The sequence below is a fragment of the Chlorocebus sabaeus genome, chromosome 4, assembly GCF_047675955.1.
Source record: "Chlorocebus sabaeus isolate Y175 chromosome 4, mChlSab1.0.hap1, whole genome shotgun sequence".
Classification (NCBI taxonomy): Eukaryota; Metazoa; Chordata; class Mammalia; order Primates; family Cercopithecidae; genus Chlorocebus; species Chlorocebus sabaeus.
The window spans coordinates 24,408,360-24,435,468 of NC_132907.1; the positions used below are offsets into that span (position 1 = coordinate 24,408,360).

Sequence of the window (27,109 nt, forward strand, 5' to 3'; positions counted from 1 at the left end):
ACCCCATTCAGTCAAAGCCACGCAGGCTGAAATGGCACATGTCCCCATCCAGGCTCTCTGGGTGGGTCAGCTGGCCTGGAGACAAAAACACGGCCTCAACGTGACAGTCCCCACATTCTGCAGACTTAAAAGGGAAATCCTTTGGATTCTGCCTGGACTCCTGGGGCTCAGCCCTGGCCTTGCCCTTGGGGTTGCAAAGAGGAATAAAAATATGGGAAGGCCTGTGTGTAGCTGCGATGGATTCTTCAAATGATCAGAGGCCGTTTCCTGCCTGTGAGGAGTTGGTACCCTGAGCTTCTTGTTCCTTGGATCCCTCCTTTCCTCTGCTGCTGATGCCCCCAACACCTCGCCCCCTCCCTATTGCTTTTCCTCACCCCACCTCAATCCCCCGGATGTCTACTTTTTTTATTGTGAATTTCAACTGCCTGCTTGTTTCACCTCCAGTTACTCAAAGGTTTGCCCCAGTGTTGCTCCCCGTTTAAAAGACTCCATTCCTAGGCCTTCCTGCTCCATTCTCTCATGCGCTTCCCTGGCTTTCTCGGATTTTCATTTTCATTTCCCTTCCCATTTCTACAAAGGCAGGATGCAGAGGAAGGCCAGCAGAGGGCAAAGAGCCCGAGAGCCAGGATCAGGAGACAGGAACGTGTTGGCATGTGGCTATGGGCAAACCATAGAGACTGTCTCTGGTCATCCATGTTCCCCACTGTGGGAGAGGCTGGGTCACCCAGGCCAGAACTCCAGTGCTGTGGGGTGTGCCAGTGTTGGTGCTGTGGTGGAGGCAAATAATGGGACTCTGCCCTGGCTTGTGCACACCTACCGAGTAACAAAATCTTCATGTCTCTCTCTAATACATGCACACATATTCAGGTAACTAAATAGACAGAGAGATAGATAGATATGTAGCTAGATTAGATAGATGATGGATGGATAGATAGATAGATGATAGATAGATAGATAGATAGATAGATAAATAGAAAAAATGTGTCAGAATAAAAACATAATCCTATAGGCCAATAAGGACTCAATCAAAATCTTACAGGGTCACTGAATCAGAATCATTCTTCCCCTTAACTTACTTTCATGACTCTCTGCAATCAGGTGTATCTGTCCACCCCGTTTTTTTCACAATTGAGTGAAATGAGGAAGTAGTGTAAGGCTGGTTTTTCTTTTGCTGCCACAAAGGTCTACATAGCTGCTGGTTCCTGTTCACAGTGAAAATGGTCCTAACCAGATGAATGAGGGACACAAGAGACATAACACAAATCAGAGAAGTTAAAACCAAGCTTATTCCTAAATGCAACTAAACCTAAGCAGAGCTCATGCCTGCCTGCTGAAGCCCTAAGTCTTCTACGTTGATAAAGGGTGCGCCCTCCATTTTCTCTGCTCCTGCCTCCCCCATCTTTTTTCAAACACCGTGGCTGATTTATCTAAGCCCTATGTTGCCTCACAGTATTTTGAAAACAAATTAGAAAGCTCCTTCCAGTTTTCCAGAGGTGATTAAATCCAAGAAGCCTTAGGAATGTAGAGGATAGAATAATATAAACAACAGATCTGAGATAACCATGTCCGGCAGCAGTTGCGGTTAGTTGCTTCTTTTCCTTTTTCGTCCATCAGTGATGGAAGCTGGATTGAGTCCACTGCGTAAAGTTCGGTGGGCATAAATCTGCTATTTGATCCTGGAAAAACTCTGAGGATCTAGAGTCAGTGAGGAATTGCAGCAATGCTGGTGTTTCAAAGGGCCTAGGAAAAGCCAGGAGTCCTGGCTGACCAGCCCCGACACTGTCTTACAGGCTGCAGGTTTACCTCGGTTAGCACAACAGGCCAAGCTCTCCCTTGCTCTCAGTCGACATGACATGATTTGTTCCCTTTCGGCTGTGTCAGTTCTGCAAACCAGATAGCAGAGGCTGCGGGCTCAGGAGAGCCTGCCTGTCTGGAACACCGTTTGTTTGGACAGGCCAGGCCACTAAGGCGTTTCATCTCTTTAAAACTCCCAGGGCAGACAGCATATTTGAGGAATTCCTTTTTTCAAAGATTTTTTTTTTTTTTGCCCCTTCCAACATTTTGTTTAAGAGAAAATGAGATGTCTATCTTCTGTTTCCTTATTTTTTTTCAGGAAAGCAAAGGGTTGTTGACTTCCTCCCTCTCCCCTCCCTTCCTTCCTTCTTCCCGAAGGTACTCATCTGAGAAAAAGAGAACGAAGTATTGTTCCTGTTCTCTTTCTTAAGTCATTCGAAACACTGTCCCTGCGAGTTCTTTAAGTTCCCTGCAATCTGTACACAAGAGAAAGAGGGAGAGAGAGAGGGAGAGAGACAGAGAGAGCAGGGATCAGGTAAAGGAGTGGGGCTGCTGCAGCCATTCAGACCTCAGGAACTGGTAAGTTACCCATGCAATCATTTCTGCTTCCATTTCAAGGTTCCTGGGTGGATACTGCTGTGGGCATCTTCAACAGAAAATACCTTACTGGGTATAGTCCTTAACCAAAGGATATGAGTGATAGATGGCCCAGAATTTAAGCTAATACTTTTTTTTTTGGTAAGAGAATACTGATGCCTTGCAGAGCTAAGGCTTGCAAAACTAGAAATAGAATTACATTGGGACTAAGGAGGACACTGCGTTAAATCTGAATTTTGGCACAGATCATGTGGCTGGGTGAACCAGGAGCCACTGGCATGTGAGATGTGTCCCACTGGAGAATTTGCTTTTCCTCAGTACTGTGTCCTGGGAATCTTATCAGGGTATCTGTCAAGGACTGTGGGTTTGCTCTGGGGTTTTTGTTAACACGTTGCCTGGATTGAGGTGCCCTTCTCCTGTTCTTTTCTTTCCATTCAGCATCCCCCTAAAGGAGGACTGTTAATTGTTGTATGATGGGTATTCTGCATCACTGAAGTAGGAGGGAAAGAGAGAAGGGAATGTCACTTGGAAATAGTTCTGCATGTGGGGAGCTTATGTGTTCAGGTTCCCCATGCGTGTTGAGTGTAAATTTATTATTCTCTGTCAGTGGAAGATGTCATCTGCCACATGACAGAAGGCAAAGGTTTTGGGGCATATAGCTTTAGTTTTGGAAAACGATATGCAGCTAGAATGGGAGGATTAAGATGGATTGTTTATGTCAGTAGGTGGGAAAAACTAAGTTATAGACGCAATTGAAAAACATTCACCCAGTGCCTGGTTTTCCAAGCACCAAATAGGGCATAGCAAGCTAGTCAAGCTTATATACACAACTTGTTTTTAAAAGTCTAACTTGCTTCGATTAAATTTGTCATAAAGGATAATGTTACCAGGAACCCATCATCACAAGCCATGAGGGAGCCGAAATCATGTTGTCAAAAATAGGTCAGCAAGGTCACTCTGCTAGACTCGTTATGTTTCCCAATATTGATACTTTAATTCAGAGAGATGTCGAATGGATAAAAGCCAATGGCCATGCATACTTTTAAAAAATATTCACTGCTATGAAATTTACTGATTAAAATCATCTGGGATGTGAAGAATAAGATAAAAATAGCTGGACTCTCATTTTTAAAATTAATTTGGCTAGACTATGCTTTAACCACATTCAAGTAATTAATCTTTATTCAAAATTGAACCATCATCTTACTAAGGATGAGAAAACGTGATAGAACTAGACTGTGATGTAGCTTTTGTTCCATTAGTCAGACCTCTTTTTTCTTCTCCTTTTTTTAAGAGACTTTCTTTAGGAGCACCATAAAACGAGCAATGTAAAGAGACGTGAATAGTGTTTGCCAGCTTGCGGATGCAAAATTATTCTAATAACAATTAAAAATTTTTACAGCTACCCTACCACCTCCCCTAACTACTCCATTTTCATAGATCTTCAGATCAAAAGGTAGCTGGAATAGATTGTCGAGGGCATTATTGCATCATTTATCAGCAACTGTGGCCCCAGAAGAAAATGCAGGTCTGCGATCTTGCTCCTTTCGGTTTCATTTCTCTTGATAAAGTATTGAATTTTGTGCTCAACAAAAACAACATCACAGAACACATTCTACTTTTGTTTATTGAGTAAAAGCATCAGATGCAACACAATAGGAAACAAATGACAGCAGAGTCATTTGTTAAAGACAAGGAAGGCAATTAAATTAAAGACAAGGAAAGCACAAGGTGGGTAGGCCAGGGGCTCAGAAAACAACCCCAATGCTAGCATGAGTATTCACTGTGGCTTGAGATTAAGAAGCTGAGGATATGCAGTTTTCTTTTAAAGAAAAAAGTGTATTCAATATTTCCATTTAAGTTGTTAAGTCATTGCTGTGAAAATATTTCTTGGATACTGGGGGAAAAGAATTTTGGCTACCCGAAAAATAAAAGCCATCGACTAGTTTAGTCTAAGTCACTACCACTCAATCTATCTTTACTCATTCAACTCCAAGGAGTGAGTTGGCATTTGTGGAAACTTCCAGTGTGTGATTCTTTGGGGGTCATCAGAGGGCTCTTTTGTGATATCATTGGGGGAATTCCAGTTTGAAGTGATCCAGAATTTGAGACACACAATATTTTATTCGTTAATTTCTGCCAAAAGTGTACACATAACTAAATTACAATTTCTTATACACATTTTAAATTATGTTAGGATGTGTGTCCTGTAGATCTGTGTGCTGGGATGTGAGTCAAATTAGAGTGTGTAGAGCACAGGCTCTGTTGTTATACTAATTTTGGTTTGAATTTCAGCTTCATTGCCTACTGATTATGGCCCTCAGGGCAGGTATTTAACTGTTCTAAGTCTCAGTGCCCCCAAATGTAAAATTGCATCAACATAATGGAGTTGCGAGGATTAAACACAACTATTGACATAAAACACTTAACATAATGTTTGGCAAGTAGTAGGAGTCAATCAGCGTCAGTTATATACTTTTTAAGAGTCATATATTAATACTTAAGAGTACTGTATTTTGTTAATACAGAGAATAGAATGAGTCTCCTATAATCTGTGTCATTATTCTTGTTTGATACTATATCAAAGATCTGACAGAGCAGATATTATTCCTCACAGCTTTAGAGTTGGGCACACATTGAGTGAAGATATTCTGAACTCTAAATTCTTATAAAATAAAAGAGTGTAGAGTTTAGTGTATTGACATTCATCTTCACTAGTGGCAGAAATGGCAGATTTAGCTTCATTGAATGCAGCTATATTCAACACAGCTCAATGCAGGGGCAAGTTTGTCTTCGGATACAAGTTTTCAACTTAGATGAACGTGCAAAGAGACTTCAGTTATATTGTAGACGTTTTATTCTCCCTTTCACCCACTTCCCCAACTGCTTGAGCTCTGTGTTATTGGTGACCTTTTCCCTGGTTGTGGAGGGCTGGAGACACTTTTTTTGGAGACCATCATGGTTGTACCATGACTCAGCTAAAGAGAAAAGGACTTAAAGTGACACATTCTCCTCCTGCCCAGGGCTGAGCACACTTGGGGTTCTCTCTCCTCAAACATTCTAATAGTGAGCCACTGGCCTTCACATAGAGAAATAGAACACTGTATCACCATGGGTGTGCGTGTGTGTGCGTGTGTGTGGGGTGCCTGATTGATCCAACTGCTATTTTTCTTTCACTCTAAACTTTAAGACCTGTATGACCATTAGTTTGTCAAGTAACAATGATACTTTTTCTTAGGTCTTAGTTAAATTTCTCTCCACTTTCCAAAAGCAAAACACACAACAGCGAAAACAACAAAAAAACTACCACCAATAACCAAAGCCATTCAGGTCCTTTTGTTAGACTGAGAGCTTGTGATACAACAGATACGTATTTGGACACTTAACCTTAGGGACAAATCAAAGCTGAGTTGTTCTGCACTACCGTGTAAAAGGTGCCCTCTCATGTGGCTTGGTGGAGTAGAAAAAGACCAGATTGGGAGTCAGAATGCTGCTGTTCCCATCCAGTCTCTGCATTTCCTAGATGCATGACTCGACAGGTTTCTTTACTTGCTTGGACCTCAATTTTCTCATCTGTGAAATGACAAAATGGGATAAATAAGTAATTTTCGAGGTGTGTGTGTGTGTGTGTGTGTGTGTGTGTGTGTGTGTATAGAAGTCACCTGGGGGCTTGTTTACAGTCTCCTCCTGCTCTACCCACCTCATGGGATGATCTATGAGACTCTTGCTGACTTGCTGTGATTCTCTAAAACAGATGGTCAATGTCTTGCTCCGTCGTCTTCAGGGTGGCATTAACTGTAAATGCTCGTTTGAAGAGCCATGCTTTCAAATGGAATTCCTATTCAGCACTGGATGTTCTCTCTAGAAGGTAGTTCTGAGTATATCAAATGTTATTTTAGAAGCTATTAGTATTATGAAATAAGGAATGTCCTAGCCGGTTGAGCAATCTGATGATAATGATCAATGTTCTAGAACCATATGTAAATCATAAGATCAATTACTTAGATCTGTAAACATTATAAATCAATATAAATAACACTTTTTTTTTGAGACAGAGTCAGGCTCTGTCACCCAGGCTGGAGTACAGTGGCACAATCTCAGCTCACTGCAACCTCTGCCTCCCAGGTTCAAGCGATTCTTCTGTCTCAGCCTCCCGAGTAGCTGGAATTACAGCTGCCTGCCACCGCGCCTGGCTAATTTTTTGTATTTTTAGTAGAAACGGGGATTCACCATGTTGGTCAGGTTAGTCTTGAACTCCTGATCTCAAGTGATCCACCCGCCTCGGCCTCCCAAAATGCTGGATTACAGACATGGGCTACTGTGCCCTGTTGAATAGCACTTTTTGATTTATCCATTCCTATATTATTTGCATCTTAGAGTGAGCATGTATTTGTTAATCAAGAAAAACACAGATACTAAGCTTTTTCTATTCCCTTTAAAAAATATTAGTAGATTCTATCTCATAAGGTTTTGTTTCTTAGTTTTTTACAATGTGTGCTGAGATGAGCCTATTTTACAAGTTAGATCCTTGTCCTTAATTTAATGGTGATGTAGAAAGGCAAAAAGATTGATAATGGTGTTTGAAAAACCAGCATTCACACGTCATATTGTATGCTTCAGTTATAAGGAAAATATAAACCTTATAGAAAAAGTTGTTCTAATTTTCCTGATTTGGTTTTTACCTAAATCACTCATTTTTTTCTTGTATGATTATATGGATAATGAAGTAAAGCAGTAATGGACACAGATCTCCCTCTGACAGTAACATAGAGGCAACAAATAATTTTAATGTGCACCCTCAGAAACAACTAGCCTAATGATGTCTGTTCTTTTTGACTACTCAAAAACCAAATACATTTACATAAAGCAATGGTATTTACATAAAAGAATAAGAACACTTCTTCATCCAGCATTATGTGTAATATAAGGTTCACAAGAAAGTAAGCACCACGAGGACAAGGACTTTATTTTGTCCACTGTTGTTTGCCTAGGGCCTACAATAGCACAGAGCCTCTCATAGATGCACAATAAATATTTGTTAAATAGATGAGTTCATGAATCAGTGGGCTGTAGAGTGAAAGATGCTATCTTTATACAAGGCCAAATGAAGCTGTTAATTTGTAAAAAAAAAAAAAAAAAAAAAAAAAAAAAAAAAAAAAAAAAGAAAAGAAAAGAAAAAGAAAAAGTTAGTCAAACTTTTTTGGAGTCTAGACAATGCCAAACTGCCAGCTTGATGTATTTATCCCTCACCTGAATTGACTGGAATTATATGGGCTTGTTCTGCTGTTGTGTGCATGGGGCTGCTACATGTGTATTAAAATGTCATCTTGGCAAGCACCCCCACCCATTTGTTCATGGGAAATTAACATTTATCAGATAGACACACAGAAAAGACTGTTGTTGCATTTTATTTTCCATTTATTTTCTGGGCAGATGATGGGTTTGCAAATTGTTTTTGGCGAAAGAGAGCATGGTCATTTGTTTTTCCTTGACTAAAAGAGCTGTGAGCCAGGATCCAGCCTTGTAGGAAATGTTCAGCTCTCTGGTTTGTTATAGGCAAAGGCTGTGAACCCAAGCTAAAGGAATGCCACTTGGGCTGAATTGACAAAACACCATGGGGTAAATTCAGGGAGAGAAATGTGATATCCTTGTTGAGCACAATGCCCTTTCCTTCTTTAATTCAAGGCAATTGAAGAAAGCCAAAACCACTGGATCGAGGCAGTTTTATACTTACTTGGCAAATTTAAAGTGGCAAATCTACATGCCTAATACCAAAAGTTGGGATTTTGGATGATGCTTTTTACATTTAACAACATTGGGGTTCTAGGTGTCTGTTAATTGGAGTAGAAACCGAAAAGGCTCTTTCTATTAACATTGATAAAATCTGTCTTTAGTGTCAAGTACCAGGGCACACAAAGATAATTCTGGACAATTCTCCTATATTCCTTTGATAGATTATGGCCCCACTCTGACCTCATTCTGTGATGGCCACTGATACTAAATGGGAGAGTGATTTACCAACAACGGCACTACCACCACCAGTGCCAGCAATTATGGAGCAGTCATTACTAGGTTTGGGGCCTCCTCAGAACTTTAGATACTTCATTTCACTTACCCCATTCTCAAGTACGTGCCTTATTCTCCTCATCTTAGAGGTGAAGAAAGGCAACCACCTTGTTTACCAGATAAACTAGAGAAAGTACATGATTTGCTCAAAGTCAGTAAATTAATGTTGCTTGTTTTCAGTTTCCTTAGTAAGGAAAAAGTGTCATCTGTAGCTAATAATTTCTTTAAGAAAATGTGTATCCTTTAAGGTAGTAGCCTTCAAACGGGGTCTAAGGACCAACAGCATGACACCACCCAGAAGCTTGTTAGAAATGTGGAATCAATCCCAGCTCCACTGCAGATCTACTGAAGCAGAATCAGCATTTTAACAAGATCTCCAAGTGACCAGTTGCACATTCAAGTTTGAGCAGCACTGCCTTATGGTTTTGAACTGTTGCACACAGATTGATCTGGGAATGTAGGTCCCTATTCCAAGGAGTTACAAAGCCATTTGTTAACTTTGACCTTGTCCAAGACAACATACCTCCCTATTAAATAGTGGTATTACTGGACCAGTCTCCCATCTATTCAGCTCTGAGCAACAGTAGGCATGATTTCTGTTAACTCCATTTCATGGGATCCTAGCACTCTCAGAGAGGAAAGGTTGAGGTATTATTTTCAGGTGCTTTCTGAGCACCACTCATCAGAGTTACCTGGGGCAGATTTCTAGGCTCTTCCCCAGATCTAACAAAGCTGAAGAGGGGACCAAGGCTTTGCTTATTATTCAAGCTACTGGCTCAGGGTAAGAAAGCCCCCAGGGAGGGTAGTGATGAGTATTTAAGGGAGATTACCCTAAAAAATAGTTTAGTTTTTTTCAGTAGCTTGAAAAATACATTTAAAACAGTAGTGCACGCATGAGGGAACCGCAGAGTTCTTCCAGGAAGAAAAGGTACTCTGCCGGTTTCTTCCTTTGAATGCTTGAGAATGGGGACGAGAAATCTTGCCGTCTGCCCTGTGTCTTCCTCAGGGAGAAAGGGAGGATCCCCTTCTCTAGCATCACAGCCAAGGAGGAGACGCCAGTCCACACGCCTCCCTCCTCCCAGTGAGAAAACTCTGTGGAAAGAATCTTTAGAGTTTCCTTTGCACTGGGGACTCACCGTTCTCTCCTGGAACAGAAATCAAGAGGGGACTATTGTTGGAGGGGTGGGGGAAGGAAGCAGCGCCGGAAGAGAGCGAGGGAGAGGACCGGAATCGCCTCTGGTTCGCTGAAGCCTGGACAAAATGGGGCCTCTGCCCGGATGGAGCCCATGGCATCTCTCCCGTTACTGAGGCCCTCTGGCCACCTTCCATGGAAAGTGCAGGGAGATGAGGAATTTCAGGTTTTCAGCGCTGTTTGGTGGAACACCTACCTCCGTAGGGTCCACCACTTGTTTCTTGCTGTTTTTCTAGTTCAGGCATTTTCTTTCCCACAGCACAGTGGAATTTCCTCCTTTCACCCCTACTTCCAGGGAATTTTTTCAGTGGTTTTTTCTCTTTTTTAAGTACAAAGAAGGGTCTTCTAGCATTATCCTAAAAAAATGTATATATTGAACATTTTTAGGGTACTGAAGAGTTCTATGCGTAATCTATAAAGGCGTGGTTCCTGAAGTGCTAGAATTTGAATTCTTAGGGTGAGGAACATGTGAACAGTTCTGAAAGGTTGCTGGCAGGTATATCCAGAATCTCTCACCTCCTACCTGGCTTTTCAGAGATCTGGGCAAGGAGGGACTATTCCTGGCATTGTCTTTCTTGACATTCAGGAAACATTCAGTGATACAGCAGGCAGGCAAGCAGGCGTCTCCTCCAACATGGTCTGCAGCCCTCCTGGCGCCCAGTGATTTCGTGGCACAATCACCTGTCTCTGACTTGGAGAAGTCTCCAGGGGCAGAGAGTTCTTCTGGTGGCAGCCTGGACCCCAGATCTAAATGGGGATGTTTGTGAAGGAATAGAGACACCAGTTTTGTGGGTAACAAAGTTCTGCTCAAAACTGCATCATTTTGCAGAAGGTAATCCCATTCCATGTGTCTTCACATCCTCCATATGTTCAGACACATCCCACTATTTAGAATGACTGACATTGGCTCTTTTCCCCCTTGAGTCTCCTAGGAGAGAAATTTCAGCATCGCATCTTTAATACATGCAGTTGGGAAGGACATTTAATGGTGAGAAAATTCCATTTCAGAAGGATTAGGACATAAAATGCCAAATGTATTTGCTCTTCAAGCAATATGGATATTTTGGGAGGGGTCGTGCTTTGCTGAAGTGCTATCACTATGTACATGGTACATGTACCTTACGCTTGTGTATACATACACACACTGCCTATGCAAAATCATTGGCTCTTATAAAAGATTATGAGCCAATGGGTTAGCCCCAAATTGTGTGACTCAAGAATGTAGTATCTGATGTTCAATCTCTTAAACTTCCAAACAGATTTACTGTCCTAATTATATTTTTCTTAGCGATGTTAAAAAGAGTTTGAATATTGTTAACTAGTGGGGGCAGGGAGAAAATGAGAGAAGATTTAAGTGTTACTACAAGCAATTCATAAAGCACTTCATTCACTTACTGTCTGTTGTTTTGAGAATGTGAGTAACGCAGGAAAGAATGCTACTTAGAGTCACAGAATAGAGGATTGAGTGTACGTACTGACACATGAATGGAACTAAAATGCATATGGGAATTTAGTATATCATAAAAATAACATATATATCAGTGGAGAAAGTTAAATTATGTAATTAAGGAGATTGGGACAACGAGGTAGCTATTTGGAAAAAAAAAACTTATATTCCTACTTGATTTTTTTAATGAAAATAAATTCCAGATAGATCAAAGACTTAAAATGTTAAAAATAAAAATATATGTGAACTTAAAATTTTGCTTTAAAAAGTCTTAAATAAAACAAAGAAAACATAAAAACTGTAGAGATTTTTTTTTTTTTTTTGAATTGCAGAGTAGGAAGGACCTTTCTAGTTTTACACAGAAGCCTTAACATTTATCATGCATTTTATTGCATTACAATAAAAAGCTTCTGCAGGGCCAAAACTCAATAAACAAAGTCAAAAGACAAACAAAAAACCGGAGGAAGCATTTGCAACAAGTATCACAAAGAGCTTAGTATAAACAGAAAAATGAGCAAACGACATGAAACACATACGTCACATAAAATGAAATATAGTTGGCTTATAAACATGCACGAAATAAAAGATATTTTAATTCATAATAAGAAGATGCAAATTAAAACTATGAGATACCAATTTTTATTTACTTTATCGGCAAAGATGAAACATTTGTCAACACATTTTTCTCTGGGGTTCTGGAGAGAGCTCTCAGATATTTCTGGTGTAACTGTGAATTAGCAGAACATCTACAGAGAGCAGTTTGTGAATGTCTATCAAAATGTAACATTGACTCCTCTTGAATTTATCCTATATAAATAAGATGCAACAAGACAGACCTACAATGCAATGTATCTGCCACAGCATTATTTGGACAGAAAATAATTAGAAATAGCACAATTGTCCATCAATAACAGATGAGTTAAATTAATACAATGGAATATTGTGCAGACCTACCAAATGAGGGAACATAATAGAGTCCAGAAATGGACTCTCGGTATATGTTCCATTGATTTGACAAAGGTGCCAATGAGGGGAAAATAGTCTTTTAAACAAATGATACTGAAACGATTCCATGTCTATAACAAAAGAAAAAATGAACTTTGGCCCTTATCTCACATTATATACATATATTAACTTGGAGTAGATCATAGGCCTGAATATAAGAGTTAGAACTATAACATTTCTATAGGGAAACACAGGAGAAAATATTTGTAACTTTGGCTTAGGCAAAGATTTCTTAGTTATGACGCAAAACATGAAATACATGAAAACATTGATAAATTGGACTTTATCAAAATTAAAGACTTTTGCTCTTCAAGAAAAAGATACCGTTATAAAAAAAAAAAAAAAAAAAGCAACAAACTAGGAGAAAATATTTGTGAAACGTATATCTGATAAAGGACTTGTTGTAAGAATATCTGATAAAGGGTTTGTTTTATACATATTTTAAAACTCTTAAAATTCATAATAAGGCAAACAACCCAATTTAAAAATGGACACACATTTTGAATAAATACTTAAAAAAGATATAGAAATGGCAAATCAGCACATCGAAGATACACAAAATTGTTAGATTATGAAAATGCAAACTAAAACCATGATGAGCTATCACTACACACCCAGTAAAATGTCTAAAACCAAAAAGATGGAAAATATGAAGTGTTGGTAAGGACGTGGAGAAACTGAAATTCCCATATGTTGTTGGTAGGAATGTAAAAGGGTATTGCCTCTTTGGAAAACAGTTTGGTAGTTTCTTAAATAGTTAAATATATGCTTACCATACAACTCGGTCATTTTACTCCTGGGTAACTACACTCAAAAACTGAAATCACACGTTCCCATGAAGACTTGTGTGCAATGTTCACTGCAGCATTATTCATAATGCCCCCAGCTGGAAACAATCCAAAGGCTCATAAATTGGTGAGTGGATAAGCAAAAGCTGGTTTATCTATGCAGTGGAATACTACTCAACAATAAAAAGGAACTATTGACATATGCAACAATGGATGAATCTAAAAATCATCATACTAAGAGAAAGAAGCCAGACACAATATTATTAAAGGAACAGACACACAGTAAATTTTGAATGATTTTGTTCGTAAGAAATTTCTAAAAGCACAAAACTGTAGAGACAGAAAGTAGATTAGTGCTTTCCTGGGACCAGGGGTGGGAGCAAGATCAGCTGCTAATGGACATAATGGAACTTACTGGAGTGATGAAATTGTTCCAAAATTGGATTTTTTGATGGTTGCACAGCTGTATAAATTTTCTAAAACACATCATACTGCATATTTTAAAACACATGAATTGTATATCATGTAAATTATACCTCAAGAAAGCTGTTTAACTTGAAAAAAAAATGAGGCAGCTTTATAAGTTCTGATAAGGGAGCAATCTCCAACCTGTATAGTCAAGTAGAAAGGCCGGGGTACTCTAATTCTACAGAATGTATCATTTTTGTTAAAAAAAAAAGAAAAAAGAAAAAAAGTGTATTTTCATGTGTATAGAATATCTCCAGAAAGATACAATAGACTTGCTGATAGAATTTACCTTTAGACGAGGGAGTAGGATGGCTGGGAGACAGGGATGTAAGGAAACATTTAACTATATTTCCTTTTTGTACCAGGGTGGGGTGGGGTTTTTGAGATCCATGTGAGCCATACCAGCTCTTTTATAGTGGGCAAATGTCTGTGCCTTTGTTTTCTCATCTGTAAAATAAAGCCGGTCTTTAAAGATACTTCCGGTTTTAAGTACCATGCTCTGATAATTTAGGGATGAGCATCTCTCACCTGCCGACATTCCTGTCGTTCTTTCCCTGCCAGCATGTCACCAAATGCCACACATAAAACCACAACCAAAGACTTTGTTCCTTTTCATTCAGTTGCCTCTCAGTTTATTGGGGCCGTGTTCTCTTGTCACATGTGTAAAATATGTCAACCACAGTGAAACAGCAGCCTAGAAAGCTAGGGGCAAACACACAAGACAGTATACAGTATACAGGAGCAGTTACAACCATGTCCTAGGGGCAGCTGCTTGAGATGAAACCCCAGCCACCTTGCTTGCTAGCAGCGTGACCATGGGGAGTTCACCTGTGCGGTTTCTTCATCCGTATTACAGGTATAAAATAGCATCCTCTCTTTGGGTAGGAATTAAGATTCATGTAATTAGTAATATTAAATAAGCAGTTAGCCCTTTTAATTATTAATCTGAACTCCCCTACTCATGGGACCAGGAGCTTTCCTGGGAGTGGGGGAAAGAAAGGCATGTCAGTTAACAGGTTGTATATTCATTACCACTGTGAACTGGGAGTCCTGGCAGTGATGAAATGGCCTATTTTTTCATGCAACAACCCAAAGGGAGAGGCAGGAGTAAATTCTGCTCCCCACAAGCCAATATCAATGAGGGAAACTTCTTCAAGAAACTTCTTCCAAGATTCTATCTCCTGGAGTCAGTTTCATCCTGAAAATGTGAAGAAGGCAAGCTGTAAAACTACAAGATTGTGACATTATGCGGGGGGTTGAGCCAGTTAAGTTACAGTGAGTTTCAGTTTACATGATAAATGTGCCTTAAATTACATTTGGATTAAAATATTACTGAATATTAATATGGGGACACTTGCATAACCTCTTTGCCATGGTAGTCATTCGACAAAAATGAGTTGTTGCTTCAAATCAAACGAAACCAAGCCAAACACCTCTAATTACCACGATATGTGCATGCCCCTGTTTCCCAACTTCAGTCTCAGTGCAGAAGCAAGGGTTTTATCTAAATCCAGACAATTATCTGTGAATCCCTGTAACTTCAAGGGTCTCAGTCATGGATAGTAGCCCTCCTGACACCGGAAAAAAAAAAAAAATCTCTGACAGCTTTTAAAGGAGCTGAATTTCCCCTGTGTGTATAAGGTGATAGCAGACTCCTTTTCATGATCAGATCACATTTTAGAACCGGATTCTAGAAGGCACAGTTCAGTTTAGTGGTTGCTCTGCTTAATAATTCTTTCTTGTCTGTCTTCTCTTCTTAACTACATCAGAACTGTGTTTGTCAGGAACCGTATTTTAAACGATGTTTGTACTCTCTAGGACAAGAGGCTCTCCAAATTCTTGCTGGTCTCACATTAATTCTTTCAGATCCTTTGAAGAAATAACAGCTCTTATCATCCCTATTTTAGAGATGAGGAAACTACAGCTCAGAGAGAGTAAAGGATTCGGCTGAAGTCATATAGCTCCATGGATCTTCAGGAAAATGTGAAGTAGGGGAATGTAGAGTTATTGCAAAGAGTCTGTACGTAGATGTCAAGTGCTTAATGTTTTTGGACTGACTAAATAATGGTTTAGAAGTATATGGACCTCTGTTTATGTTATAGTATATGTTATGTTATGGTTATGTTACAGTAATTAACGCATTCATTGATTAAATATAAATTTTAAGACTGGGCGTAGTGGCTCATGCCTGTAATCCCAGCACTTTGGGGGGCCAAGGTGGGTGGATCACAAGGTCAGGAGTTTGAGACAGGCCTGGCCAACATGATGAAACCCCACCTCTACTAAAAATACACACACACACACAAAAAAAGCTGGGCCTGGTGGCTGACACCTGTAATCCCAGCTACTTGGGAGGCTGAGGCAGAGGAATTGCTTAAACCCAGGAGGCGGTGGTTGCAGTGAGCTGAGATCATGCCACTGAACTCCAGCCTGGGCAACAGAGCAAGACTCTGCCTCAGGAGAAAAAGAAAAAAAAAATGTTAATGTTACTGAATTCAAAATAGCTTTTATTTTGTATTTTTCTAACTTATCAGTAAGGTGCAAAATGGGTTTATTTTTTAAACTTACAAGAGGTCCTTGATCTGAGAAGTCTGGAATCTGCTGAAGTAGACCAAAGCTAGGGCTCACTAACAAACTGCAGAAGGTGTGTTTAGAAGAATCTAGGTCTTCTGGTAGCAAACAACATTTCTATTCTTCAGTTGCTACCTATAATAGGTTTGCATACTTGATCAAAGTCTAGAAAATGGTGGGAGTATTGATCATCATTGTTTAATTTCTTCCTTCAAATAACAACTATCTCCCAAAAAACTTCTAATTCTTTCCTTTATTATCTGTGTGACCTTGGGAAATTTGCTTAACTTATTTGTGTCCTAGTTTCCTCATTGACAAGGTAAGGAGAATAGTAGTACTTACCTCAGAGGGTGCTGTGATGGTCACATGAGTTAATGCCTGTGATGTCTTTAGCACATTCTTGTCACATAGGAAATATTCAGCAAGTATTATTGTTGCTGAACACTTGAAACTGTTTTTGACACATAGTTGGGGCTCGATAGACATTTTTGGAATGAATTAGTAAATAAATGAAAATGCGAAGTAGGAATAAGGGCAGTTCTATATATATAATTTTTTAATTACAATGCCTTGGTCACAGGCAGGCAATTAGGACAGCTGCTTTTGTGACGAGGCTACATTTGGGGAATATTTATTTCGGTGAGCTCAAGCTAGAGAACTGATGATGCTTCTGTATTTTCTGGCCCAGCAGACTTTACAGGTTTATCAGCTTTATCTGCTAGATGTATCACAACGTGCATTTAAGGGATCAGGCGGGAAGAATTTGGGCTTGGAACTGATGTGAAGTAAAGGCTTTATTCCTCATTAAAAACCATAAGAGGGAACAAGGCCGTTAGACCCTTCAAATGGGAGAAGAGAAGCGATGCTTTCTTGCCACAAACCAAAGTGCTGAGGACCACAGCTGTAAGAAGGTCAAAGGAAGTTAGAATGACCTTTCATAGCAGGCTCAATGTTTAGCCAGCTTAAGATTTTACTTTCAGATCATCCCAGGGATAGCTATTTGGTTTACTACATGAATAACCTTCTAGCCTTATAGAAACAGTTGTTTTTGCTTTTGTTTTGTTTTTGTGAGGGTTTGAAAGTAGAAAAAAAGAACCTATTGCTTGACTTTAAAAGATGAGCTGTCCTGAGTTTCAGCACTGGCTGACATGGTTGGTTTTTGTTGTTGTTGTTGTTGTTTATTGTTTAACAAAGGTATTTGGCAAATGGGCCAATGAAGAAAAAATCAGTTTCTCAGACTCCACTGCTTTTACCAAGACTAGGTAGTAATCAGATGACAAGTCATAGTGATGACCCTGTGCTGATGCTACAGACACTAAAGTAAGACCCATTTTCTGCCTTACAGAACTTTCTAGGCATAGTTACAATAAGGGACATTAATATGCTTCCCTGTCACCTATATTCACTGACCCCGTGTCTACCCACTGGGATCAAATGAAACAAATCAAGTTCTTTTAAATGTCAGCTCTTAAGTATTTAAACATAAGCCATCAAGAATCTAGGTCTCCAACACACTTCCTTATTAACATACTAGGGAACTCTAGCCATCTAAGTAAGGTATGGTTTTATGTCTCCTCACCAGTAGGTCACATTGCTTTGCACACTCTCTAATTTGTTCCTCTCCATAATGTTTGACCCAGAACCCTCCTCCACCACCACCATCCCAGTGGTTTTGGCCAGTACAGAGTGGAGCTGGGCTCTCCAGGGCCAATATTCCGTATTCAGGGTCAGAGCAACTGCTGGAATTCTTCCTCAAAAAGCCCAGTGAAGGGACCTGGAGTAAATAAATAAGAAACTTGAAACAAAATGGTTGATTTTCTTTATTATATTTTTAGATCCCCAGCCCTAATCTTGTCTCAGGTCTTCCTCCTTTCTCTGTGGAACCATGAGAATATTTTCTAACCAGTGTTGTTAGAAAAACCAAATACTAGTATACTTGCCGTTTATTAAGTGTCTTTTTCTGGCATCCGGTGTTTTAAATTTATTATTTTATGAAATCTTATAATAACCAGGCAAGTTGGGTTATTAGTATTTTTTATCTCCATTTTCCATAGGAGGAAACTGTGGCTTAGAGATTAAGTAACTTGCCACAGTTCTAGAATTCAAACCCAGAGCTGCCTAACTCCAAGCTTCTGCTCCTTCTCACACATCACTCAGTGTCTCTGTGATATATTAATAACATACTTGGACATACTTAGTACTTTGGCTGGTCATGCTAGGTGCTCAATAAATGTTACTTTCCCTTTTTCTCATCATCCTTCCTCTTCTCCCAAATAATCACATGCAACCTAAAAATGAAGAAGAGGGCTTAGAGTGGACACAAGTGTGTGCCAGGTTCCCAAAGTGGTCAGATAACATGAATTCTGCAATGACGTGCCTTTGGCCATGTACACCCCTTCTGTGGGGCTGTGGGCCAGCTCTACATCTATTAACATGTACTAGGCCAACTCGTTTACTATCAAGGAATGTCTGGCAGTTCTTTCTAACCAATCCCTACCCCATATAGTTTCTCCTTATTTCTTCAAATAATTCTATGCACTCCCTAAACCATTCCATTAAATCCAGTGACTTTTGAGAGCTCCACAGCAGCTCAGAGCTGACCCTGTCTTTTTTGGACTCAGAATCCACAGGTCAGGGAAAGATGTAGATAGCACATGCCATCAGGGAGAAGAGGGTCTCAGGGCAGATTTCTCTTTGGCTCCTCCTACCATTGCTGGGGTTCTTTGCGCTCCTCTGAAAGCTGCATACTATGTTACTTACAGCAACTATCATGCTCAAGTTCAGTAGTTCTCAACTGGGGGCAGTCCAGTGCCTACAGAGGTATTTGGAAATAGGGAGGGTGCTTTCTGGTTTTCACAATTACTAAGGGGCACTTTTAGCATCTGGTGGCTGGGGGTGGGCAGGGATGCTAAAATTCTGCAATGCACACAACAGTCTGGCATGATGAAAAATGGACCCCAGGCCGGGCGTGGTGGCTCATGCCTGTAATCCTAGCATTTTGGAAGGCCAAGGCAGGTGGATCACAAGGTAAGGAGTTTGAGACCAGCCTGGCCAATACGGTGAAACCCCATCTCTACTAAAAATACAAAAAAAAAAAAAAAAAAAAATTAGCCGGGCATGATGGCGTGTGCCTGTAGTCCCAGCTGCTTGGGAGGCTGAGGCAGAAGAATCGCTTGAATCCGGGAGGCGGAGGTTGCAGTGAGCCGAGATTGCACCACTGCACTCCAGCCTGGGTGACAGAGCAAGACTCTGTCTCAAAAAAAAACAAAAAGAAAAAGAAAAATGGACCCCAAATAGCAATGCTGTTGCCCCCATTGAGAAGGCCAGAGCCACCACTGTCTTCTTGCCATTGTCCCTCCATGCCCAGCACAGTGCCCATCCCTTCACAAAAGCTAAGTACAAATCTCATGAATGAATGCTCTCCTTGGTACCTTGCCGTCTTTCAGCATGTCTCCTCTCCCAAGGGAGCTGTCCTGCTTGCCTATCATTTCTGGAACCGACTTTAAAAGTGAAGGCTTTATTCAGTTCTATCTCATATGCTTTCCATTCCTTTTTCCTTCCCTTATTCTCAAAATTTTCAAAATTGACCTTCTAAATTGACCAATTATGATTTACCCTTTGAGTAAAACTCAAAGACGTGGCTTTGTAGGGTAATTTTAGGTAGGAGCTTTTATCTCCACAATAGAAGTAAACACTCCAAAAAGGTATTTACCTTGATGGTCTAATTGACTAGGTTGTTAAATGATTAAGTGATTTGGCCAAAGCAGCAACAGTGGCCCTGTTGACTTCCCTTCTCTGACCCTTGAAGCTACTCTTGAAGCCTGGAACTTGTGGAGGAAGGGAAGGGGTCTTAAAGAGTCAGCAAGGAAGAAGCTCAAGCTCAAGCGCTGACCTCTTCATCATTCCTGCTGAAATGTCAGGAAAGCTGGTACTAAGCAGACCAAGGACTGCAGCTCACTCCAGACAGATAACCTGCTGAAAGAGAGTCAGAAATGTGTCCCCATGAGATGCCTGTATCCTGATTCCAGTTAAGTGATAGGAGCATGATGCTGCTGCAGTATGGAGCATTATCTGTGGTTGGAAATTTTCAGAGGTCATGGGTTTTACTTTCTGGCTGATTCCCTTGAGAAGACCCTTAGCTTTTTTCTTTTTCATAAATTTCAGAGAGAAGGTTCTCTTCCCATCGTGGGAATTCCCAACTCTGCTCCATTCAGGGGCTCTCCCATTTTCTTAAAGGGTATTAGGGAATACTTTTAAAGGTCTTAAAACAAAGTTCATTCTCATTCTTCTCAAATTGAAAACAACTTTCTGAAGGGTAGCAAAGCTCAGGGCTGGTAAGTGTGGACTGGGAAAAATCATGGAGTGGAGAAATTTGGTAAGAGGGGAAAGAACAAACATTTACTTAGCACTTGCCATGTGCCATGCACATTACCTATTCGGTACATTATTTAATCTTCCTCCAGTTCCACAAAGAAATACATTAGTCTGGATGGACAAGGTTATGCTCCATTAACAAACAACCCCTAAATCTCCCGGCTTTTTAAAAAAGAAAGAAAACAAGAATATATGCCTTACTTGTATTACATATCCACTATATGAATCCAGATCATCTTACCTTTAGGCCCTAGACTGACAAAATAACTGCTATCTGAAATGTTTCAGGTTGCTATGGCAGAGAGAGAGAAAATAATATGAAATTGTGGACTATTTCTTTCTTTTTTCTTAATTTCTTTTTTGAGATGGGGTCTTGTGTTGCTCAGGCTGGTCTTGAGCTCCTGGGCTCAAGTGATCCACCCACCTTGGCCTTCCAAAGGGCTGAGATTACAGGCATGAGCCACCACGTCTGGCCAGAATTGTGGGCTATTTCTTAAAGATTCCACAAGGAAATGACACATGTCACTTGTGCTCATGTGCTCACATTTTTTTATCCAAAGCAAGTCATTTGCCATGCCCGCCTATAAAGGGATAGAAAAATGCAATACAATCATGTGCCCAAAAGAAGAGCTAGAAATATTTCATGAATAAAGTATTCTTGTCTCTGTTTTATAGCTGAGGAACTGAGGCTTAGGGAAGTTAGGAAGTGATGGAGCTGGCTTTCAAGGCCAGGCGTGTGATGTCAGCTCCTGAGCTCTTTGCTCTCCTATAGTGGGTGCATTTCACAAGCATGTTCCGTACATGGTATCCAACCTCTTCTCCAAATGCGGTTGCTGGGCTAAAGTGTTCTTGGGGCTTACGGGGGTATGCACATGCCCCAGATGTGGACAGGTTAAAGCAAAAGCTAAATCACTGTGGCTCAGCTATTATTTCATTTTACCCACTTCAATTCGCCTTCAAGGGATTCAACAAATTCGATGCGAAATCATATGTAAAAGAAGTGGTATCTTTGACCACATGCTAGATCTTTCTTTTTAATTCTAGTCTCAAGTATCATAGATTTCCTTGCTTATTACTTTTATTGGTTAAATCATAAGAGAGCAATTGCTCTATTCTTACTTTGGTAAGGCTGCTGCCTGGTGGATGTTCATAACCCAGGGAAAAGAATGTCCCCAAATTCCCTCTATTTCTTTCACCCAAAACAGTCTCCAGGAAGAAAAAAACCTTTGTTCAAAGGAGCAATAAAATAACAAGACTGAAAGACTGATTCCACCAGCCCTTAGAAAATCAAGTCCAGCATTTCTTCCTCCTGGAACCCAGAGGAAGCACCCTGTTATGTAAGTTCTTTGTTTTCTTTCTTTCTTTCAGATAGGGTCTCACTCTGTTGTCACCCAGGCAGGACTACAATGGCGCAGTCTCAGCTCACTTCAACCTCTGCCTCCTGGGTTCAGGCGATTCTTCCCCCTCAGCCTCCCCAGTAGCTGGGACTACAGGCGTGCACAACCACACCTGGCTAATTTTTTTGTATTTTTTAGTAGAGATGGGGTTTCACCATGTTGGCCAGGCTGGCCTCGAACTCCTGACCTCAAGTGATTCACCCACCTCAGCTTCCCAAAGCATTGGGATTACAGCTGTGAGCCACCGCACCCAGCACCCTGTTATGTCAGTTCTTCTCAGATGTATCTATTTCTAATGGGAGGGAAAAGTCTGAAGAAGAAATCCTAAGCAGCCAGCCACAGGTAGAATTTCAGACTTTAACCTCTCCTGGTATTTTGCATTTTGCTCTGTAACATACCCATATTTGTCCACTACTACATAACCCAAAAGACACTCTAACTTATTCTGTGATTTCCACCACACCTAGGAACTTGAACTTAAGCCTTCCCCATCTTTTAATGTCAATATGCTTACCATCTGAAAGTGGGTCCCTGAGGGAGAGGGACAAGGGTTGCTGTCAGGCTAGGGGCATGGCAGTTGCCCCTTGGTAGCTAGAGTATCCCAGAAGCCAAAGAGGATGAAGGAAAGGAGGAGGAGGGGTGGGGGATTGGGGGGAGAAGAAGAACTGTGAAGTGATATCAGAAGACTAGGAATAACCCCAAATATGGCCTAAAAAACCACATGGAAATGACTTGGAACCAAATTACTGAAAACATAGTTGTTAGGGGACTACATATATTATTCATTATATTTTTCTGATTCATTAAAGAAGACAAAGTACTTTGTCCAGAGCAAAGCAGGTTTTAGCCTGAGGCAAATTGTTTAACCTTGCTAGGGTCCAATCCATAAAGCAGAGCTCAAGCACTGCTCAGCCTAATGAGGTATAAAGTTTGCAAAACTCTTTGAAGGCAGAGAGTTTGACTATTACGCATTATTGGATAAAATGCCAGTTTAGGAAGGAAACTCTCCAGTAGCATTATATGTGCCTTAACTGGTAGCCAACCAGTAGAGCTGGTTGTCGAAGCTTCATGACAGAAAGAACCCAATTGTTGATCACTTAAAATGGAAAATAAGCATCTGGGTGTGGTGGCTTGTGCCTGTAATCCCAGCACTTTGGGAAGCTGAGGTGGGTAGATTACCTGAGGTCAGGAGTTTGAGACCAGACTGGCCAACGTGGTGAAACCCCATCTCTACTAAAATACAAAAATTATCTGGGTGTGGTGGCACTCGCCTGTAATCCCAGCTACTCAGGAGGCTGAGGCAGGAAAATCGCTTAAACCCGGGATGCAGAGGTTGCAGTGAGCCCAGATCGGGCAACTGCACTCCAGCCTGGGTGACAGAGCAAGACTCCATCTCAAAAAAACAAAGAAATAAGGCAGGCAGTAACAAATGGCATGCACCATTACAGCATTGGCTTGGTTCGGAGACAGATTCCTGAGCTAAAGAAGGCCTCATTTACTGGAATGGAAAAATATAAGGCCAGGAAATTGCTCAGAGGTCTCCTGTCTTTTCCTGTACACATGGGATGCACTAAGTGTTGGCTACTGTTTTGGATCAGAATCTCAGTTTTAGAAATAGCCCAAGTCTGTCCTTGGGAAGGGAGAGAATGTTGTGGTATATTTGCGTGTGGTGGTGTGGGGCAGGGGAGGTACAGAGGATGTTGGGAGGAGCCAGTTAGACCCTCCCTGAATCCAAACTGTTTCCTTGGGCCTCACAGTCATCAGAACTGAGCTGTAAGATTGGGCGGCCAATCTGAGTGCAGGGAGCCTCCAAGTCTCCTGAACTAGCACCGAGGTAGAGCCGAGTTGGTCCCACTGACAGCACAGGCCAATTCTGCATGTTCAAGTCCAATGGCTGGTCTCAAGTCTGCCTATTTTTCAGGTGCATAGGCTGAGCTTTAGTCTCACAGACAACAGATATTTGCCAGGCAACAACCTCTCACCAAACATTATTTTAGATAGTAGGAATATATAAGGAAACAAAAGACAAATATTCCTGTGTACAGGGAGTTTGCATTCTAGTGGAGGAAAATGAACAATGAATAAAGTAAGGTACACAGTGTGTTAGAAGATATGGAGAAAAATTAAATCGGGAAGGAGAGAGAATAGGGAGTGCTTGGCAGCCGGAGTTCGGGTGGCCTCACTTCAGACGCGGTATTGAGCAAAAACTTGAAGGAAGCAAAAGAGGCATGTGGGTATCTGGGGGAAGAGCTGTCCAGGCAGAAAGAACAGCAAGTGAAAGGCCCTGGGGTGGGAGAATGGCTGGTGTGTGCCAGGAACAACCAGAGGCTGGAGAGTGGGAGTGGAAGAAGCAAGTGAGCGGGTGGTAGGGCATGAGGTCGTAGGAGTAACAGGGAGAAACTTCATGTGGAGACTTGTAGGCCACTGTGTAGACTGTGGCTTTTACTCTGAAATAGATGGAAAATCACTAGAGAGTTTGGAGCGGGAGAATGACAAGATCTGATTTACATTTTAATAGAACCTGCCTGACTATTGTGTTGAGTAGGTGGGAGCCCAAGGGAGAAGACAGGAGAAGAGTCAGGAGGCTGTTACAGTGATCCTGGAAGGAACCTCTGGTGGCTTGACCAGGGTAGAGGCAGTGGAAGTGGTGAGAAGTGCTTGGATTCTGGACAGATATTGAAAAGGGAGCACATAGGATTTGCTAATTCATATACCAGGGTACTCAGGTGGCCTGTCCAGGAACACATTAGTGAACTGGGAAGAGGTAATAAAGAAGGAAGGGACATAGCTAGAGCAGGCAGGACTCCAGTTGTTCTTCCTTTGTTCCTTTCTTTAACTGAAGGTCTGTTATGGGGCAGGCACAATAGTGACTGTGAACTAACAGGATCCCTGACCTCATGGAGCAAACAGTATGGAGAGAGTCAGACATTAAGTGAATAATCACACAACAAATCCATGTAAAATGACACTCTAACTTAATGTGCTGAGTGTCGGTGCTGAAAAATATTATTTCAGCATTTAATCAAGAGAATACAATAATTACTAAATATTTTTAATTTTTTTTACTAAATTTTTGAAATCCAGTGTGCATTTTACATGTACAGCATATCTCTATCCGGGTTAGCTGTATTTGACGTGCTCAAAAGCCACATGTGGCTAATGAGTACTGAATTATACAGCACAGCTCTAAACCATCAAGCCACACACATTTTAAAGTCATGAACAAAGCGCTGGAAATATAGGTCCTTCTCCAGTAATTTTAAAAGTAGGTAATACCTTAAATAGAGCCTCTTGCATTTTAAAATTGAATACTTTGTCATTAATTAGCTGTGTACATTTGGGGACATCAGCTTACTACCCTTTGCCTCAGTCTGTAATAAGGAAGTGTGATGGGGCTGGGTAATGTGTACCTACCCTTTCAGTCTTAATGATCATTGACTCTGGATAAGGAAGTCCAAATAGTTTTTCCTTCTCTTGTCATCGCTCCTGAAGAGACCTTTCCTTTCAACCTTAACTCTTCTATGATATCTGAAAGGTGGAATTTGACTAGTTCAATAGTGAACTGACAAAACTCCAAAATGGCCTTCACTCCAAAGCAAAGAGTTGAATTTTTCTAGAGAAATATGAATGCTGACTATTTAAATGATTAATGAAACTATTGAGTTTTAGGTATAATATACTATTGTGGCTAAGTTTTAAGAAAAAGTCCCGATGTTTAAGAGATATGATCTGAAATATTTATAGATGAAATAATCTGATGTCATGGATCTGCTTCAAAAGCGTCCCAGTTGGAAGGTGGGGAAGTGAGTGGGGTATAGACGAAATGAGATTGGTCATGAATTGAAATTAAGTATAAGCACAGATATTATCCTGTCTACTTTCACAGTTTGAACTTTTCCATAACAAAAAGTTTTTTTTAAGTAGATCTTCAGACTTTCTTATATTTTAAACTTTCCTTTAAATACTGTGTATCCCTCATGGTACAGATGAGAAAATCTGCTTGAGGGCCAGGAGCACATGATTCTTACTTAATACTCCAGTGGGATGAAGCCCCAGGCCCATCACTCCCATCATAGTTTAAATATCTCTGGCAGTTTTAGCGGTAACACAACTTTATTCTCTCATCCTTCCCCCATACAGTTTAGGATCAATATTTAGAAGTGAAAGGCTGTCTCCACTGTGATTCAAGGAGAACCCCAAACTCTGCCAGAGACACACAGGTGTCCAGGGAGCATGGCGATATATCATGGGTTTGTACAAAGTACATTGAAAATCTAGAAAGGTGCAGATGCTTGGCTCACAGGCACAAATAATGTTACTTCTTCCTCATATTGTGGAAGCTACATGCCACAGAGCAGGTAGGGGCTATCTGAGAAAGGATCTCAGAGGGAATGTGACATCAAAGGCCAGGAAGTCAGCATCTGGGACCCACCACAGGGGTAGGTATAGGTCTCTTGTTACCCTGGGTTGCCTGGGCATTATCTAAATGTCTGGCATAATGCTCTAAGTTCAGTGGGGGCTTTCTGGTCTCACCTGTTCACTTTACCCTCTCAAACATCATGATAGAGGATGAAGAAGCTGGACCTCATCTCTGAGTTTCTACCCAAGACATTGTGAGGGGCTGAATGGTAAATGGAGAGCACGGGACAACATTGCAGGATTGACATCTTCAGATACCTTTGCCTGACCGGCAAGGATCTTCTAGCTTCAACACCACTAGATGCCTGACTTCTCACCATGAATTACAGCATTCACTCATTTTTACTTCCAAAGGAAGACTACTGCTAATTTCTTTAAAACAGTGTCTACAAAGAAAGAGAACAGGACTCAGTCTGGGAATGTTTTCCTTTTGCATTTTCATCAGCCAAAAAAGTATTGAGTTTAGGGTACCAACATACGGTGCAAATGTTAATTTTAAGGGAAATTTGGCACACTCAGCATGCTAAACTGTGCTACTTTCTACACATGTGATACTTGGCTTCAGTGGTGGCAATACAGTGCCAGATTTTCTTAAATGTCAGGCATTTTAAGAGATGGTTTCTCAGAATTTAAAATCACACACACGCACACACGCGCGCACACACACACACACACTAGAAATGCGACTGTGATGTTTCTAAATAAAATAAATTTGACCCCCATAGGAAAACAAGGCAACAGCTCTCTGGAGCCTGTGGTGGACCATGGGTTGACTCTCAAACACCTGCACAGTGCTGTTTTAAGCTATAAGCAATATATTGTAATCCCATAGTACATTAACATGAAGATAATCTGCAACATAGCATATCCAATCTTTACGGCACATAGATGGTTTCTCTTGAAGGTACCCCCGTCTGTTGAAAGAACTCACTTATGGCTGGGCACTGTGACTCAAGCCTGTAATCCCAGCACTTTGGGAGGCCAAGGTGGG

General features: G+C 40.8%; 1 protein-coding gene across 1 annotated transcript in view; it reads left to right on the forward strand.

The window, feature by feature from the left end:
- The first annotated feature begins 2,040 nt into the window (after positions 1 to 2,040).
- ZNF366 (zinc finger protein 366) overlaps positions 2,041 to 27,109 on the forward strand; it is a 67,445-nt gene continuing 42,376 nt past the window's right edge. Inside the window, exon 1 of the mRNA XM_007974942.3 lies at positions 2,041 to 2,373. The gene's annotated coding sequence lies outside the window, so the exon portion shown is untranslated. The remainder of the gene's footprint in view (positions 2,374 to 27,109) is intronic.